The 13,929-nt window shown below is 48.5% G+C and overlaps 1 protein-coding gene across 1 annotated transcript in view; it reads right to left on the bottom strand.

The window, feature by feature from the left end:
* The window catches only part of Snx30 (sorting nexin family member 30), a 91,931-nt gene that overhangs the window by 70,326 nt on the left and 7,676 nt on the right, over positions 1-13,929 (bottom strand). The window lies entirely within an intron of this gene.

Genomic DNA, 13,929 nt, shown 5'->3' on the forward strand with positions numbered 1-13,929 from the left:
AGCATCACCCAGTTGGAAAAAGAGCGGCTTGAGTGTTTGAACACGTGGTCCCCAGTTGGTGGTGCTGGCTGGGAGATTCGGGAGGTCCAGCTCTGAGGGAGGAAGCTGTCTGGAGGCAGCTCTGAGTTTAAAGGTCTGCTCCGTTTGCTGCTCTCTCTTCCGCATGCTTTGCCTAGCAATGGAGTATGTGAGTACTCAGCTTCCTGCTCCGCCACCATGACAGCCCCTTGCCCCCTCCACCCTGCTCTCATCAGGTCTTACCCTCTGGAATTGTGAACAGAAATGAATTCCTCCTTCCATAAGGAAAAACAAGTGTGGGGCCATCTTAAGTAAAACAAGGGTTGAGCTGATAACTCAGATGGCTACTAAATAGCAATGAAAAGACAGTTTGCCCAGGACAGACACTGAGCCAGAGATCTTTCCTGATCTGGGTGGGGCCCTGCAGGACGGTGTTACATTTTAACATGTTTCTGTTGGAGTGCAACTTAAAAACTTAGAAATTGTAAATTTCTGGAGCTTTCCATGTAAGATTTTTGGGCTAGCAATAACCATGGGTAATGGGAACATCAGAGAAGTCATGGATAAGGTAAACTGTCTGCTGCAGGTTGTGACCTGTGAGCCCAATGCTATCTAGAATAGGATGCTAGGCCAAGGAAACACAATATGAGAAAGGCCTGAGGCAAGGCAGTAAACAGTGTGTGGAAGGTGGGAAGGCAGCCAGGGTGCCTTAGAGGCTGAGAAGGATGGAGGAGGGCTGGGGTACTAAAATGTCTCCCAATGCTTGTAAGTCCCGCAGTCTGAAAGCACACCCTAGAGCTCTTGTCAACTGACTGACCGTGTAAAAGTCGAAGCAAGATGGCTGGTCAAGAGGCTCCTGAGACAAACCTGGTGAATTCAAGCAAAAGATGAGGCTGCCTGGACTGGGGTAGCTGCAGGGTAGACAGTAAGCAGTGCTCATTTTCTCAATACATCTCCAAATGATTTGGTTTGGGGATGGGGCCAGAATGAGAAAGACAGAAGAGCTAAGGATAATCCTAAAATATAAGATTTCTGAGTTTTGTTGGCCTAAGAAGCCAGAACAATACAAGAAAGACTGGAAGAAGTCATTTCCCCACCACCAAGCTAAGTGGGCAGTTAAGCCTGCTGGGAGATGCATGCCTGGATGTCAGAAGTCAGTGAGATAGGGATCTGGGACTCAGGGGAGGGTTTGGGATTGTACTCCTCCCTGTGCACAGGAGATATTTATAGCCATAAAGCTAGGTCGGAGACACTTAAGGACATTATGCAGATAAGGGGTGTCAAGATTGAGTCTCAGAGCATCTCAGTGTTCAGAAGAACATAAGGGACTAGCAAAGGAAGCTGGTGTCTCTTAGGCACCACGACACATGGGCCCATACCCATACATACGCGTGTGTCTGTCACTGTGGAGGTGAGCTTTGAGGTCATGTACACTCATGTACTCATGTACACTAGCTGTGGCTAGTGTGGCAGTCTCCTTCTGCTGCTTTTGGATCAAGATGTAGCTCTCCAGACTGGAGAGATAGTAGAAGTCCTGAGTTCAATTCCCAGCAACCACATGGTGGCTCACAACCCTGTGTAATGGGATCCGATGCCCTCTTCCGGTGTGTCTGAAGATAGCAATGGTGTTCTCACATACATGAAATTTTAAAATGTAGATCTCTTGGGTCATCTTCAGAACCATGTTGGCCTGTACTCTGCCATGCTCCTGCCATGACGATAATGGACTAAACTTCTGAAACTGTAAACAGCCCCAATTAAATAAGAGTTGCTGTGGTCATGGTGTCTCTCCACAGAAATAAAACCCAAACTAAGAAAACTAAGACAGATACGGATTCTGCAGCTCTGTAGTTCAGCCTTAGGTTTGGGGATTTCCATTTGCAACAGTCGCCAGGTAATGTCAACACTCCTGATTTACAGGCTACTCGGAGTCCTGCGATCTTAAGGCAAAGCCCCTCACGTGGTTGCGGTGTCCACTCATTCTTGCAATCAACAGCAATCTGAAGACCCTACAGCACAGTAGATGTGCTGAGGCCATATTCTCCTGTTATTCTATTCCCCTGTCACAGTCTGGAAACGAGAATTCACACAGCACGCCAGGCAGCTCAGGAGGAAATCAGTTAGCGACAGCATAATTGCTAGGAAGGAGCTGAGAGACAAATAGATCCCTGACCAGAGAAAACCTGGCCAGGATCATGACCGAATAAACACCGTCCACACAGGAGGGAATGGATATGCAAGGCCGTCCTTGAGGAATGTGGGATTTGCTAGCGCTTCTGAGATGAGGGCCTGACTGAATAAACAGACAGCCGCATCTTAATGCATCTTAATGTGGGTGTTGACAGTCACATAAGAAATGAAAGCAGACCTGGAGGGACAGGAAAGCTCATACAGGGATGAGGCTGTGTGGGGGGAGGAGAAGTACGGTTTGAAATACTCTTCCAGGAGGAACTACAGGCACGGAACACGGGAATCACCAAAGACTGAACCGCTGAGCCAGAAATGCAGCCATGAGCCCCCTGAGCAGTTCTGCGTACGGAAGCCCAGCCAGAGACATCTAGGAGAAATGGATAAGGGAAGGAACCAGAGCTTGGGGTGGCCACAGAGCCTAGAAGGAAACAGGCCAAACATGGAGTCATTCACTCAGCAAACATTAAACACTAGGTGGGAAAATGGCTGTGAATGGGTAACTCCAGTCTGACAGATCAGTTTCCTCAGCTGAGAAATAAGCCCTGGGGAAAGTGAGAAGTGATACCCACAGCACCTCGGCTTTGCAGACCTGGGATTCTACAGTGGAGAAACAACCGCTGGACCTGCTGAGCCAGACTGTGGGGCTGGCCCTGGACGATGTGGGTGTGACACTGAATCTGAAGGAAGCAGATGGCGAGGCAGATGGAGGTAGTACACGGAGACCATCATCCAAGGCCCATGGTGATGGGAGCAAAAGGCTTAGAAACAAGGAGAGAGGTACACTGAGAGTTTAAAGCCAAAAAAAAAAAAAGAGAGAGAGCCAGAAACTAAGAGGGATTTGATGTGGGCTAAGATGCAGGCAGGGCTATCTGAAGACCATGCTCTACACAAGAAATGCATCACGGTTAACTCAGGACCATGCCGTACGGCATTAGTGAAGGTCCCTGAGTTGAACAGACCCAAGTTCAAATCACAGCCTCACTCTTTCAGCTCTGTAACCTTGAACATGTTACCTCTCAATGACAACTTTCTAGTTGTCAGAGGAATAGAACAGTAGTCATGTCAGGGGGTAGTTCCCTGAAATAACGCCAGAGAGCACCCTCCAAACCTCGGGTTCCAGGGGCACACATTACTGTGACGTCAGAGAGACAGGGAGGGGAAGAGAGATCACACACGGGAGGTCCTCGGTGCAGAAGAGACAAGAACAAAGGGAAAGAGAAGAAGCGAGACTAGGGAAATGAAGGACCACCAGGCACACATCGTGCAAGGAAGGCTGGGCCTCAGGAGACCGAATTAAGTTCTTCTACAAACAGAGACTACAGGAGTCTTGTGACCCTCACTGTCAACCAAGGCTGGGGTAGCGAAGCCCGGCAAGCCCACGGAATAGAAACAGGACAGATCTAGAGCTCACTCAAGCTCTCTCACACACGGAATAGAAACAGGACAGATCTAGAGCTCACCACATATGGTTCTGGAATTACAGAAACAAAAAGCTGGGCATGGGGCCACAAGCTTGTAATCCCAGTGGTAAAGAAGTGGAGGGAAGAAGATCCTGGGGCCCACCAGCTAGCCAGCCATTAATGCTGGTTGTAACTGGACCTGGAAGCCAGGGCTCTCAAGGACATGTGGACCTGCTTCATGGACATGCCACCTACACACTTGTGCAGGACCCTGAGTTTAGAAGTATTCCAGTGCTGAGCCTGATGCTCTGTTGTTATTATGACAACACATCTAATATGTAAAATTTTATGCGTATGGGTATTTTGCCTCATGCACATATGTATGTGTATCATGTATGTGCCAGGGACCAGCATAAGCCATAAGAAGACACCGGATCCCCTGAAACTGGAACTGCAGAAACTTGTGAGCCACCATGTGGGTGATGGGAATTGAACCCAGGTTCTCTAGAAGAGCAGCCAGGTCTTTCAACAGCTAAGTCATCTCTCTAACCTCCATGCTTAATATTTTCAAAAAAGAAGGCATGCATTTGAATTGTGCACTGGGCCTCACAAACTACATAGTTAAATGTGGATGTACTGGATGAACACTGAGTAGACTGGAACAATAATAAAGACAGGAAGGGGTTGGGAGTTAGCTCAGTCAGCAAAGTGTTTGCCATGCTAGCATATGGGCCTGAGGCTAATCCTCAGTATCCATGTCAAAAAGCTGGGCATGAGGCCACAGCCTGTAATCCCAGTGATGAAGTGGAGGGGGAGACCCCTGGAGTCTACTAGCCAGCCAATAAGAGATGTCTCAGAAAACAAATGCGGACAGCTCCTGAGTGCAACACTTGAGACTCTCCTCTAAGTTTCATGCATGACCATGAGTGAAGAAAGAGAAAGTGAAGGAGAGGGAGGGAGGGAGGGAGGGAGAATATGAGTATCTAAGGGCTAAAAAAGTGGGCTCTCATTATTGTCAAAGCAGAAAGCAACCATTCAAATTCTCATTTAAAACTCTAAAACTGGCCATTAATTTAAATATAAAATGCAGTTGTTACCTGAAATAGGAAACCAAAGACCTCAGTCAAATGTTAAAGTTCTTTAACTTAAGAAAGAAGGAAAGAAGGGAAGGAGGGAGGGAGGGAGGGAGGGAGGGAGGGAGGAAGGAAGAAAGAAAGAAAGAAAGAAAGAAAGAAAGAAAGAAAGAAAGAAAGAAAGAAAGAAAGAAAGCAAGCCAGCCACTGTGTCACTCATTCTAATGCATTGTGTGTATCTACCACACCAGCCAACACGGCAGTTTTCACCCGTCCTTCTCTGTCTGAATGGCTGTCCTGTGAGGCTGCACTCGATCCATCAGCACGTGGTAGTCCTGTACAAATCTCTGAGGAGCTAACAAGAGGCCGGCCTGCCCTTTACAACTGCTGACGAAGTCACAGAGTGCACACGGTCTGCCTGGGCAGATGGTGCTGAAACAACTGCTGCAGAGCCTCCAGCACAGATGCTGATGGCAGCAGGACAGGCCGCTCCTTAGCACACGCCACCGCCCTCACTCAGCTGCCCTGGGACAGGGCACCCGGCCTCCACCTCTGTAGTGAGCCCAGCCTCCACCTCTGTAGTGAACCCGGCCTCCACCTCTGTAGTGAACCCGTCACTTTGCAACCCTTCCTGTTAGGATTACAGGAAGATCCTTTTGCTGGAATGTCTAGACCTGACCTGTGCTAAACTGATGGCAGTTCCAGAATATAAGGACCTCCCACATGTGCACAGTCCTTGCAGAGGTCAGAAAAGGGCTTCAGAACCTCTGGGACTGGACTTACAGACAGTCGTGAACCTGTAATTATGTAATTACACCCACTGTAATGCATGTGGGTGCTGGTGACCACTGAGCCATCTCTCCAGCCCAGCTCAACTCAATGAAGCATTTTCAAAACAAGCAAGAGGCAAAAGCAATCCAACATCCCTTAATAAATGAATGAGAGATCTGGTGGCAGGGTCCACTAGAATACTATAAGTAAGGCCTTAACCAGAAGGGAGCTCTGTCATGTGTTACAACATGGACGATGTTGGAAGACATGCTGCTGTGTAAAACAAGCCACAGAGAGACAATACTGTCTGCTCACATCCTCCAAGAAGTGTCTTAAGGACACCTCATAAAAACAAAGAGAGTGGGGGTTATCAGCAGACAAGCAAGGGAAGGTGAGAGCTGCCACTCAATAAGTACAGAACAATCTGAAGATCCGAACAACAATGTGAATGTATGAAACAATGTGTGAAAAGTGGTTGGGGGGGGCAAGGAAGGCCCTAGAAACCACCCTGGATGTGAAGTGACTGGGTAGGTCTGACGGTGCAGCCCTGTAATCCCAGCTACTGAAGAGGCTGAGGCGGAAGGACGGCCGGACGGCCTGAGCTGCACTGTGAGTTCCAGGTAACTTAATCAGAGTTAGTCTTGAAATTTAAAAAGGCAAAAAGAGAGGTAAAAAGAATGCTGGAGATACAGCTCAAAGGCTATATATATATATACCTAGTGTGCTGAGGCCATGTCTTCAATACGGACCATGATTTGGCAGTCAGACTGCAGTAAAGCTTGGGGGACAAACAGGTGGACTGAAGTCCTCATGTACTCGACATGGATGACCCTTTAAAACATCAGAGTGAGTGACAGATGCTGGACCTGAAGGCACGTACACACTATGGTGCTACAGGCGTGAAACAGCTGTGAGGCAAGTCTACACACTCGGGAACCCATAGCTACTAGTAGCTGGGGACAAAGAAACTAAAGAATGCCTTCCCATGGCACAGGGGTCTTCTGGGGACATGAAATTCTTCTGGAGTCAGGTAGTAACCTCAAAATTATACTGAAAACTACCATGGTGTATACTTTTAAAAAGTTTATTTTTGTGGCCAGGCATTGGGCCATGTGTCCAGAGTGCCAAATACCAGAGGAGCTGGAGCAACAGGATCACTTGGAACTAAACATTCAAAAAGCCTAGGCAACGTGCAAAACTCTACCTAAAAATAGATAAATAACAGACCCGGAGAGACGGCTCTGAGGAGGAGAGCACATCCGGGTCTTTCAGAAGACCGGGTTCAGCACTGTTGATGTCTCACGAACACTGTAACTCCAGCTCCAAAGGATTCAGTGCCCTCTTCTGGCCTCCATGAGCACATACAGGAATGTGCTCATACCCAAACAGACACAATCATATACATTTAAATATAAGTAAATCTTAATAAAAAAAAGTCTGGCATGAGGGTGCAAGCCTTTAACTCCAGTACTCAGGGGAATTTGAGGATATCCTGGTCTACATAAGGAGATTCTGTCTCAATACATATTTACATACATACATACACGTATACATACATATATACATACATACATGGCTGAATTCTGTAGCATGAGAATATCTAACTTTTTTAAAAAATCATGTCTGCCTTAGAAAGCCTATGCTTTTATTCCTGACCTGTGTCTCCTCAAATTCTGCCATCACCCTGCCAGTCACCAGAGCTGCTGGCAGACGCCCTTGTGGTGACCCCTTACTATCCAGCCAACTTCTAGACCCAGCTATTAAATTCCTCCGCAGCCACAGATGACTGGCCCAAGTTAAGCCAATCAGTGTCTCACTCTCAAGGTTCACTTGGCATGTGACCCAAGCCAGGCAGCCCTGGCTTTTCCCCATTCGCTCTGGCTGTAAAATGTGTGGGGTGCAAAGGCTGCCGTGTTCCCACGTCTGAGACTGTGACCCATCCTCAGTGGCATTCAAGAGGTCCCAGCTGTGACTGTCAACAGGATCACAGCCCTCCTTTCCCTTCTGCTTGACTTAACAAGAGCTGTATTCCTATTATTAGCAAATAAAAGGCACCCTCAGAGTCCAGTGAGAGGAGTCCTGTGGAACTGCACCCCCTACCCACCCACTAACCATCTTTTCCCAGCAATAGGGGCTTGATCACCAGGACTTAAAACCACAGCGCGGCCTGCTCCAGCCGTTCCTTAGCCCCTGGCTGGCCTCCCAACAGCTTCCTCCAATGGTCCGCGACAGTCGCAGCTGCATCACCCACCCACCGCTCCAGGCTCACCACACACCGGCCCGTCCGCCCCTCCGAGGCGTTTCCCAGTTGACACTTAGAGCCTGCACATTTACATTTTGGACTTTTCTTGGGGCGAGGGGCTGAGTTTCCTGTTTCTGTCCATTAGGAAATCAACTACTTCATTCTCTGACTCAAAAATTAGCTCCTTTGCCAGAGGCACATCCTCTTAGTGTTACTCCCAGTACGTACACCTCATGGTAACTAGAGCAGGTGCTATCAATACCCGACGGTACACCCCAAGTGTGACCACTTGGGCACCCTCTGGTTAACTACCAACCCAGCACCTGAGCTTCTCAGCCTGGCTGTTTCTCCAGCTGAACTTGCTCTGTCTGCCCCCTAGGCAGTTTGAAAACTACTGTTAATTAATGCCCAAACTCACCACCCAAACAGCCTTCTGCCAGTGGCTAATGAGAGCCTCACCCCTTCCGTTGTAGAGGCTGCCAGTGTGTGCTAAAGGTCCAGCTCCTCTCAGGGCGACTTCGCTTAGTAACCTACTCTCCCCAGCGAGCTGCTCAGTACCTGTTTCACTTCTGAAAGGTTTCACTTTATAGCCCCGGCTGGCCTGGAATTCACTATGTAGACCAGACTGAGTCAAAACTACAGCCTCCAAATGTTTTTCCTGCATGGACGTATGTGCCTCAAGTGCATACTGTGCACTGGAAAGGCAAAAGAGGGTGTCAGATCCCTGAAACGAAAATTACAGACAATTGTGAGCCACCGTGTGAGTGCTCGGAACCAACCCTGGGTCTTCTGCAAGAGCGGCAGGAGCCATTTCTGTAGCCAGAGTCCAGGCCCCTAGGAGGGCGATCTCCTCTGCTTTGCACGGAATGTGTTTTAAGAAGATGGGCCTGAGTCGCCTGCTGACTCCGTCTCTTAATTCTTTAGAAATCTCCACACTATTTGCTTCCTTTGCCTTTTTTGCTTTTTAAGCTCCAGCACAATTTCATTACAAGTTTAAAAGAAAACCCTCCAGAACAGACAAGCTGTGAGTCTCAGTGGAGTCGCTGGGAGGAGAGGAATGGAGCAGAGAAAGAAAAAAGGAAAAAAGCCACTCCATTTACCCAGCCTGGAAGTCAGACACATGGTGGGGAAGGATGCTTGAGGGAAAAACTAAGACGCCCAAGGTATTGGAGATGCATATTTAGCTTCTGGCTGGCATCTGAAAGGAGACAGAAAAAAGAGAAAGTTGTGCTTTGTGACCCAGGCCTCAGAGAGGAGGGCAGGCCCAGCCGAAACACGTGGTGTCTTGTAGGGACTCCCACCGTCCTGTCTCCCATGGTGGTTTTACTGATCTCCACTGACGCCACAGACCCCCACCACGTGGTCTGCCCTACTCTCTTGCCCTTCCCTCTGAGTCAGTAATGACAGACACTGGTTCTCCAACCTCACTTCCCTTCACTCCTTTCATTTGTGGTCCCCTTTGTGGTACCAGGGAGAAAAAAAATCCTAGGGCCTAACATGCAAGTGCTGGGCCCGAGCTGCAGCTCCAAGGTCTCTACCAGCCTCTATTATTTATTATTGTGACAAGGTACCATGTAGCCCAGGCTGGCCTCAAACTCTCTCTATATGAGGCTGCCCTATAACTTCTAATCCACCTGTCTCTACCTCCAGAGTGCTTGGTACAGGGGTACGTCACCACACGTGGTTTCTGGGGTGCTGGGGGCTTGAACCCAGGGTTTCCTGCATGTTAGGCAAGCATTCTACCTACTGAACTACACCCTCAGCTTCATCTGCTTTACACAGTGAGGCCCACCCACCTCAACAGCTATCCTGTTTCACTGTTTCCTTGCTTTTTGTCCACACCTTTCCCTAAAGTTCAGAGAACAGAGGCAGCGGGAGCATCATCAGAGGCGCAGCTCACAGGGGCTGGGTTGTCTGTTTCCACAGTGAGCCCTCGTATGCCCCTGCAGCTGACCGCAGGCCTATTCCTCACATTCTTGCCCTTCCTCTGCCTCCCCACCCTACTGTTGACCTCAACGACCCCTGAGAGGCCGTAGGACAGAGCTCTTCCCACTAAGTTACACAACCTGAATTTGCAGCCCTCCTTCCGTCCCTGTTTTGGTAGGAGTTGATATGGCCAATCCTGCGTGTAGTCCACTCTTGGAGACTCTTCCTCACCTGAGTCTCTCTCTCCTCTGGTGTGAATACGATCTGTGTCTCGCTACCTCCAAAGCTCAAGTGCTGGGAACTTGTGGAGGCGGCGGGATGTCAGAGCTGGGTGACTGGGGAAGATTCCTGCTGCCTTTAGAAAAGACTGTGGGGCCCCAGTTTGTGCTTCCTGGAAGCTGACAGAGGCAGGCACCTAGCTGGGCTACACTCCTAGCTTAAATCTTTCCTGGTAAAACAAGCCGTCCCTGGGGATTTCACTGCAGTAATACAAAGCCGGCAGCAGACACTCCCAACTGCCTCGTTTCCATTACATCTGAACACGCTCAAACTTAAGAGTCAAGAAGACATTTCCGTGGTAGTCTTCCCTCCATCTCACACTTAGTGCGTATATGAATATACGCGTGTACTTTTGGTTATTGTGCTTTGCAAACAAACTTAGAAGGAAGGCATGCTGCTGTCCTCTCTACTTGTAACCTCTGCCTTACTCCCCAGCCTCCTGTTATCTGGTTTCTGGCTTTGCTGTTCGGGTCCTCCATGACTTCCTTATTGCTAAATGAGTAAATCCGTCCCAGTCCTTATCTCGTCTGGCCCCTTGCAGGTCCTACCTGATCCTCCTGAGAACCCTTGTGCTCTAAGCCCAGCTGCACTTCCTGTGTTAGTGTGCTCTGAAGCCAGGTTTGCTGTGGATCTCAGCTCCACTAAGGCTTTGATTTTTCCTTGCCTGTAGAAGGGGTCAGAGAGACTTCCAGTCCTGGGTTAATGTGAGATCAAGGGAATTCATAGTATGGTAACATAGTTTTTCTGAATCTTTGATATGTTCCTCCATGTCTTCTTTCTCCATTTTTGAATATTCATCTGTTGCAGTCCAATTGGAAAACAAAAAACACTGAAGGTACTTCAATCTGAGGGACTTTAAGTACAGGGAATTAGTTGCCTAGGTGATGAGAAACCTGAGGAGCCAAGAGGGGCAAGAAGATGTCATCAAGAACAGCAGGAGCAGAAGCTCCCATGATCCTCAGGACTGGAGGGTCAGTGGAGAAGTCGCCCTCAGTAGAATCCAGTCACTGTGGACTCTAGCTGAGCAACAGGGCTGCTCCTCCAGGACAGGAAGCAGCCTGGCCAGCTTCACTAGGAAGAGGATGACAGGGGGGAGACTTGACCTCTGTCTTAATCCTGCATTCTGGTCTCTCACCAATGACTTCTAGTGACAAAGTATGGTCCTTAGTGGGCAGGTGACATGGGGAACCCCCAGTCTTTCCCAAGATGTATTAGATACTGAGGGAAATATATTTCTATTGGGTCGGGGCAATTGTTTCCCAACATGCACAGTGGTTGCTCAAGAATGAGGTCAGAGCTATGCATGGTGGCATAGGCCTTTAATCCCAACATTCAGAAGGCAGAGGCATGAGAGATCTGAGAGTTCAATACCAGCCTAATCCACAAAGTGAGCCCTGGGACAAACAAAGCTACATAGTGAGACCCAACTAAAATAAAATAAAATTAATTAATTAAAGTCAGAGGTAAGTAAACTGGAAGAGAAAGAGAAGGCAAGATGGTTTGAGTTCTGAAGCTAGCTTGGTTAGTACCTAGCATGACTTCCTTCCTTCTGTTGACACTGCTTTGCATAAAACTGAAAAAAATCAGCTTAAAATATGAAGTGAAGCTGGGCTATGGTGGCACATGCCTGTACTCCCAGTACTGGAGAGGCACAGACAGAAAGATCTACAGCCTGGTCTACAGAATGAGTTCCAGGGCAGCCAGGGCTAGTGTGTGTGTGTGTGTGTGTGTGTGTGTGTGTGTGTGTGTGTGTGTGCGCATGCGTGTGTATGTGTGTGTGCGTGTGTAGTGTGTGTGTGTGTGTAGTGTGTGTGTGTAGTGTGTGTGTGTGTGTGTATGTGTGTGTGTGTGTGTGTAGTGTGTGTGTGTGTGTGTGTGTGTGTGTGTGTGTGTACTTTGGGAGTGTCCAAAGGTAGTGTTTGAGTCCCATTGCTCAGGTACCTGTGCTTGACTTGCAGGAGGGCCGAGGTGGCAGGGACTATGTGCTCATCTGGTCCTTGAGGATTAAGGAGGCTTTTAGGAGTGAAGTGGGGTGTGAAGACAGCACCATCGGAGGAATTAGCTTAGGCAGAGCTCCAGGGATGGGAGGTGGGGAGAACTGTGCTAGCAGTAGACGACTAGCGGGCTGAAGCAAGCACATGCATTTAGAGTGTCTTAAGGTAGAGATGGTGAGAGGACATGGGTAGGAGAGGCCTGAGGCCCTCAGTGCACTGATATGGATGTTAGCGCCACCCCACCCTCTTTCTGTTTTGTTCTGCTTTGCCTTGTTCAGGTAGACACTCAGCAGGGCTACAGGGCTACTGAGTGAGGTTACTGAGTTTGTACTCAGTGGTTGGAATAGGAAGAATCTGGCAGTGAAAGACCAGCTATGAAGGACTGTGGCAGAAAATGGAGTCATTGCCTGGGGAGGAAGGATTAGCAAGTATCCAGATGACTCTAACTGGTGAAGTAGGGACTGGGCTCCTAGTCCAAGGGACTGGAAATGATCTGTACCTTCCCAGAGGCAAAGGACTTAGCTAAGAAGCAAGGGTGGTAGGAATGTGTTCAGAAGACTAGAATGTGGCAGTAATGAGTTATTTCAGGACAGAGTTTGTCTAAAGTTCACCATCGAAAACCTGCTCAATGGGAGGAGAGATGGCTTATCAGTTAAAGAGCACTGACTGCTCTTCCTGAGGTCCTGAGTTCAATTCCCAGCAACCACTGGTGGCTCACAACCATCTGTAATTAGATCGGATGCCCTCTTATGGTGTGTCTGAAGACAGCTACAGTGTACCCATATGCATAAAATAAATTTAAAAAAGTATATTTTAAAAAAGAAAAGAAAACCTGCTCAAATGAATGCTGCCCTGGGAAATTCTTCATTCGATCACTGTGGATCTAAACGGGATGAGTTCGGATGAGTGGATGGGGCTTCAGGATGAAGAAGCGGAGTTTAGAACTTAGACAAAGTGTTCCAGGGAGTTCTAGGTTAGCTTGGGCTACACAGCAAGTAGCAAACCAGCTAGGGCTGGATAGGGAGAGAAAAAGAAAACAGCTCAGACACGCAGAGGTTTGTTGGCAGTAAAGGGAAGGCAGGACTCCATAGTGGCCTGGGAATGGAGAGCTGTGGGGAAATCAGATGTTCCATGATAGACAAGAGCTCCTCAAATGAGTACATAGACATCGGCTCGGCCAAGAAATACTGGTGATCTACGAGCACTGAAGCTTGCTAACGACAGGCTCTGAGTCCTTCATTTTGATCACCAGAGCAGCCAATGAAACCCAGTGTCATTTGTGTGTTCTCCCGTGTATGCAGAGAGGCGGAGAGGGGAGCCAGGGCTCCTCAGGGGAAGGTCTCAGGAGTTCGCTTTGAGAACTGACAGAGCCGGGAAAGCATGTGACCCATCTGTGTCGGACAGTGCAGGTACTTTCGAACTCGTATCTCTCGAGCCGTGTGCCTGGCTCTGGGCTGGATGCTTCGGGTATAGGTGAAGGTAAGCAGAGGTCTGCCTCTTGAGTGATCATTGTCCAATGAGAAAGAGACACGCCAACAGATGGTCACGGTGGATGTGACTGGTACTTAACTCTGTGGCCCGGACAAAGTTAATGGTAGAATGCCTCCATCTCCCCATCTAAATTTTGGTTATAAGGGTGTTCTTACACTTAATTTTATTATGATTAGTGCATATGAATGCTCGTGTGGATATTCCATGGTACATATATAGAGGTCAGAGGACAACTTTCAGGAGCAGTTTCTCTCCCTCCACTGTGTTGAGGCCTCTATTGTTTCTGCCACTCTTTGTACTCCTGACTAGTTGATCCTCCAGCTTCCAGGCGATTCTCCTGTCCTCTCTGCCTCCTAGCTTGCTGTAGGGCTGCTGGGATTGCGTGTGACCTTTTATGGGTGCACCATCTCACCCCAGTAATCTCACTTTAAATGGAGGGCTCACCATTCTCTAAGGTACAGTAGCCCACTGGAGGGTGATCGTCCCTAACCTGGAACTGTGAAAGTCTAAATGCAAAGTGATACAAAATGACCCCAAATCTGAAA

The sequence above is a fragment of the Rattus rattus genome, chromosome 1, assembly GCF_011064425.1.
Source record: "Rattus rattus isolate New Zealand chromosome 1, Rrattus_CSIRO_v1, whole genome shotgun sequence".
NCBI lineage: Eukaryota > Metazoa > Chordata > Mammalia > Rodentia > Muridae > Rattus > Rattus rattus.